We start from the raw sequence: 6,000 nt of genomic DNA, 5'->3' as shown, positions 1-6,000 counted from the left end.
CCCTCCCTTCTGGGTTATACAGAAGGTGTGACAAAGGCAGACATTGGACTAATGTAGGTCAACAAGGAATATTCAAGGTAACCCTTTGCCATTGGAAAACTCTGTGAGGGGCCTCTTGCAGACCCCTATGCCAAATCCAGTTAAGTTGTTTCCTGTTTTAGTAGAAGACATTTCTTCCCAGAGCAATTAAAGTACCTAATGCCTATTGTAAGAAACCATACTTGTTGTAGGAGGTCACTTGTTCGTTCCTGGCTACTCGGACCTGAAATAATAACACAGAAACTGCATTATTTGAAACACTGCTTGGCCAATAGCTTAAGCATATTTCTAGCTCACTTTTATCTCTTAAATTAACCTATTTCTATTATTTTATATTTTGCCATGAGGCTTGTGGCCTACCAGCAAGATTCTGGCTGGTGGCTTGCGTCTTTTTCTTCTGGTGGCTCCATGGCATCTTGCAACTCTGCCTTCTTTCTCCCAGCACTCATTTTAGTTTTCCTGCCTAGTTCTTTTCTGCTGAGTCACTGACCAAAACATTTATTCATTAACCGATGAAAGTAACACATAGACAAAAGGACTTCCTACATCATATACTGTTCTGGATAATAGAATAGCTATAGAAAAGAGAATAAAACATTCAGGAGAAACTGGAAAACAAATATTTTGGCAAATTTCTATAAATGAACAAAGACGAAAATTAAAATATGAATAAATGATGCTATCATTGAGGTTTGGTAGACACAAGTGCAGATGAAACAATTTCATCAGAATGTTGGCATCCAAACTGACATCTTCAGGATGTAAATGTTCAGTTTTTAGGAATCAGAATTTTATCTTAGGTAAAGCAGAGCATTGGATGGGTTGAATGTATAGGACCAGGAGGACAGAGAGGCCTATTAAACCATATGTGGATAACATACAATGAATTTGTGGGAACGTAATTTGTTACAGGGATGGAATACTCAGATTAACACTTCCCCAATCCAAGAAACAAACCATAAATTAATATATGTTTCTGGGAACTATTAGAAGATTTTATAAAGAACAGTCAGCGACCACTCAGGTTGTACAAAATAGAGTAGAACAGCTGCTGATATTCCAAAGGCACCAACAACCCTATCTTTAAAATGGTTGACGGACAAACCTGTATGCGTTAAGCAATGGCCTTTAACAATAGAGAAACCACAGGCTTTAGAACAGCTGATACAGGAGCAACAAGATGCTCCACATATTGAAGAATAAACCAGACCTTGGAATGTTCCTATCTTTGTTGTTAAAAAAAATCTGGAAAATGGAGAATGGTAACAGATCTAAGACGTGTTAATAAGATGATTCAATCAATGGGCTCTCTACAGTCTGGAATTCCTTTGCCTTCCCTTTTACTTAAAGGATAGCCTCTTATAATTATTGATCTAAAAAATTGTTTCTTCACTCTATGAGAAAAGGGCAGAGAAAAATTTGCCTTCACATTGCCTATTTATAATACTTCTCAGTCTACTAAGAGATAGCAATGGAGCTTCTCCCACAGAGAATGTTAAATAGCTTCACGCTGTGCCAATTTTTTAAAGTCAGTCATTGGAAATGATAAGTATGCAATTTTTTTAATCTATAGTTTACCATTACATGGATAACATTTTATTATCTAATTCAAATGTAGGTACTTAAGAAAGAATGTTTGAAGAAGTAAATACAATTTTGATTTGTTGGGGATTACAAATTACTTCTAAAAATAGAAATTTGAGTCTATTAATTATTTAGGATATAAAATAGGTTTTAAAAAAATTTGACCTCAAAAGGTACAAATTAGGAGCAGATTCTTAATGACTTCCAAAGATTGCTAGGAGACATTTCCCATCTATGGTGCACTATTGAGATAAAACCCGATGAACTGATTAATATAAACAAAGCCTAGATGTGACAAGAAATCCAAATAATTATTAACTGAAGCCAAATGGCTTTGATTGAAGAGGAATTGGAAGGCACATGTGGGTTGTATGTATCAAAATCTTAACTGCACGTTGGTCATATTACCCTTCAAACATTCCCCTACAGAAATTTTAATGCAGAGGGAAGATATTATCTTAGAATGGATTTTTTAACCATATAAACCAAGTAAAAATTTTAAAACTTAAGTGAAAAATGTCTCTGAGTTAATTAGAAAAGGAAAACTGAGACTTCAACAATTAAAAAGTATAGATCCAGTGGAAATTATAGTACCTTTTAATATGATGAAATTAACAAATTATGGGAAGAAAGTGAGCTCTGGCAAAGATCTTGTAGCAATTTTCTTGGAGAGATTAATAACAACTATCCCAAAAGCAAGAGAATTCAACTTATAAAGAAAACTAGCTGAATCCTTCCTTGCATTGTATGGGGCACACCAATAACTGGAGCTGCCATATTCTATACTGATGCAGACAAATCAGGAAAGGCAGGTTACAAATCAGAAAACTTAAGTAAAATGGATCTAAGCCCTTATGATTCTGTCAAAAAGTCAGAATTATATGCTATTCTCAAGGTACTAAGGGATTTTAAAGAACCTTTCAGCATAGTTACCAATTCTCAATTTGCAGAAAGAGTTGTTCTGCATATTGAAACCACTAAATTTATACCAGATGACACAGAATTGACTTTATTATGTATTCAGTTACAAGATACTATCAGGAATAGGAATCACCCTATATACATAACACACATAACACACATTTGATCCCATACAGGACTGCCAGGTCCTCTAGCACAAGGTAATACAGAAATTGATCAATTCTCAATCACAATGTGTCAATGTGTTTTTATAAAAAAACATTATGTCAATAGCAAAAGTTTTTCTTTAAAAAAAAGACTTTTCCATCATGTGGCAACAAACCAAGGAAATTATAAGGAAATGTCCTACTTGTTCTTTATACAACAAAACATCACTACCTGCAGGAAGTAACCTAAAGGGTAATTAAAGGAATAAAATCTGGCAGCTGGATGTTTCATTTTGTAGAATTTGGAAAACTAAACTATGTACACCACACCATTGATACCTATTCAGGTTTTCAATGGACAATGACTTTGAGTTCAGCAAAGGCTTATTTGGTAATTACATATTTACTAGAAGTAATGTCCATCATGGATATGCCTGTACAAATAAAGACAGACAATGGTCCAGCATATGTTGCTTTGAAAATGAAACAGTATTTTGCTTACTATAAAGCACATTACAGGTATACCATATACTCCTATACATCAGGAAGCTACAAAAAGATCAAATTGATCTGTAAAGGAGAGGTTAAATAAACTGAAAGGGATGAGAAATAACCCCAGAAATAGATTGCATAATGCTTTATCAACTTTGAATTTTCTAAATGCCAATGCAAAGGGAATAACAGCTGCAGAGAGACATTGGATAGTATGAAAAGAAAAACTACATAATTAAATCAGTAAATATCATTTAAATGACCTCAGAATGGAAACCAGGACATGTATTATGTTGGGGAAGGGTTTTCCTTTTGTTTACACAGGAGAAGAAAAATCATGGGTACCACCAAAATTGATAAAGGTTTGATTTGAACAAGAGACACCTCTTAATTAGAAGAGATGATAGTTCATCAAACAGTGTGGTCATTTAAACTAACCTATAAAACTAACAAATGCAATCAGATGGAGGTGGCACACACTTTTAATTCTAGCACTCAGGAGGCAGAGGCAGGTGGAACTCTGTGAGTTTGAGGCCAGCCTGGTCTACAGAGTGAGTTCCAGGACAGCCAGTAATACACCAAGAAACCTTATCTTTAAAAAACAAACAAACAACAAAAAACCCAAGAACAACAACAATAAAAAACTAACAAATGCTTTTCATTTGATCATATATAACTTGCCAAAAGAGAATCTCCCCAAAATTAGGGTGGGGGGAAGGTTTTTTTTTTTTTTTTTAGAAGAATAAAGGTATCCAAGTAAGGAATCCAAAGATCACAAGACAAATGAGACAGCTGTAGAAAAAGGACAAATAATACAGAAAAATTATCACAAGAAAAGTGGTAAATTAGCCTATTTGTATGTCACATTTCCAACAAAATAAAATTTCATACATCTTCTCAAATCTTTGTTTCTGCTGTTCTCTACAGACATATAATGCAAATGGTCTCTTTGTAGTCCCAGTCCAATTACAGATTAAAGCTGGCTTTGGAGTTGGAGTGTGGTTCTCCTTCTGTAAATGCAAGCATTTTTATTAAAGTGAAATCCAAAATCTGTATCTCATATCAGAAGAGTCACTTGATATGGGACTGAAGTAAAACAAAAATTTAAGGACTATTTTATAGATACTAATCTCATAATACTTTGGTTTTCTATTGATTCTTTAACAGTTTTTCTTAAGGCATAAGGTTTGCAAGATTGATATATTTATATAGATACTGTTTGTTCATTTCCTGGCCACCTAGACTCAAAATACCCACATAGAAACTGTATTCATAACAACACTGCTTGGCCAATAGTTTAAATGTATTTCTAGCTAGTTCCTACATCTTAAATCAACCCATTTCTATTATTTTGCATATTGCCATGAGGCTCATTGTTTACTGGTAAGGTTCCAGGGCAGGCATCTTTCTCCTTGGAAGCTATATGATATCTCTTTGACTCCACCTACTTTCTCCTCTATCTCTGCTCGAATTTCCCGCCTGTCTTTACTCTTTTAAGCCATCGGCCAAAAGAAGCTTCTTTGCTCACCAATAGCAAAAAAAACATATTCACAGAATACAGACAGGAATGCCACAGCATATCTATGTTATAAACTTTTTGTCATGACATTAATGGTCATATGGAGTGCTAACTAATTCTAGAAAAAGGTTTCATCTACCGCCCTGTACTTGATTTTGGGTGCGAGTCTCTATCAGTTTTCTGCAGTGAACCATGAGCACTCCTAACAGCCACCTTTGCAGTCTCCAAAACTAGGATGGGCCCCACAACGATGATTCCTCCAGGACTATAGTAACACCACTGAGCTGAAAATCACCATCTAAAGATTGGCTTAGAACTACAAACTGCTCAGAACAATTTCAAGGTAGCTAATTTCAAGGTAGTAGTTGTTAGAGTGAGATGATCCACTCTAACAACTACTCTGGCCAAGAGTTGAGACAAGCCCTGCACTTTCCCATTATGGAGAGACTGGACAACAAATGATACCGCTATCTCTCTCAGGACTTGACAATTAAGCCAAATTTTTCTTTTCAGGATCCCCTAAAGATATTGTTGCCCCAGACAGCAGGAAGTAAATTTAAGTGTACAACACCCACATTCCCAAGAGGCAGGGTGGGTAGTTTTCGGTTGTTCAACGGGTTATGGATATTTGTCATTGTTTAGGGGGCTTGGATAGAAGTTGTTATTGTTTACTGTCAGAAGAAAAGTTGAACAAAGGAGATTAAATACAGAGTTCTCGTTTGGAAAAGAGAAAAAGGGGATATAGATATGATAGGATAAAAGGGTAGATTATTGAATCTACTCTGAAAAGAAAATAGGGAGGATGTAGATATGATAAGATAAAAAGGTAGATGGTTGAATCTACTTTTAAAAAGCAACTACTACTTTTAAGTGTTTTACATTGTATTGGATTTTTGTATATTGTATACAAATTTTGTATATTAATACAAATTTGAGATTAATTTTGTTAGAAAATATTGAATATTCATTTTTACTGTTGTTCAAGGTATGGTACCTATACAACTCATTTAGCAGAGTATGCAGGGGCTGGAGAGATGGTTCAGCTGTTAAGGACACTGACTGCTCATCCAGAGTTCAATTCCCAGCAATCACATGGTGGCTCACAACCATCTGTAATGAGATCTGATGCCCTCTTCTGGACAGCAGGCATACATGGAGGCAGAACATTGTATGCACAATAAATAAATAAATCTTTAAAAAAATGTGATGCAAACTTCTAGTCCTTGGAAATTATTATTACCAACTATTTAGGGTAATAAGGAAATGCAGGCTAGTAATTAATCACCTATTATAATTGAA

Source organism: Myodes glareolus, chromosome 12, assembly GCF_982192425.1.
Source record: "Myodes glareolus chromosome 12, mMyoGla1.1, whole genome shotgun sequence".
Classification (NCBI taxonomy): domain Eukaryota; kingdom Metazoa; phylum Chordata; class Mammalia; order Rodentia; family Cricetidae; genus Myodes; species Myodes glareolus.
The sequence above is the reverse complement of the archived record's forward strand: the minus strand, read 5'-3'. Positions refer to the sequence as shown.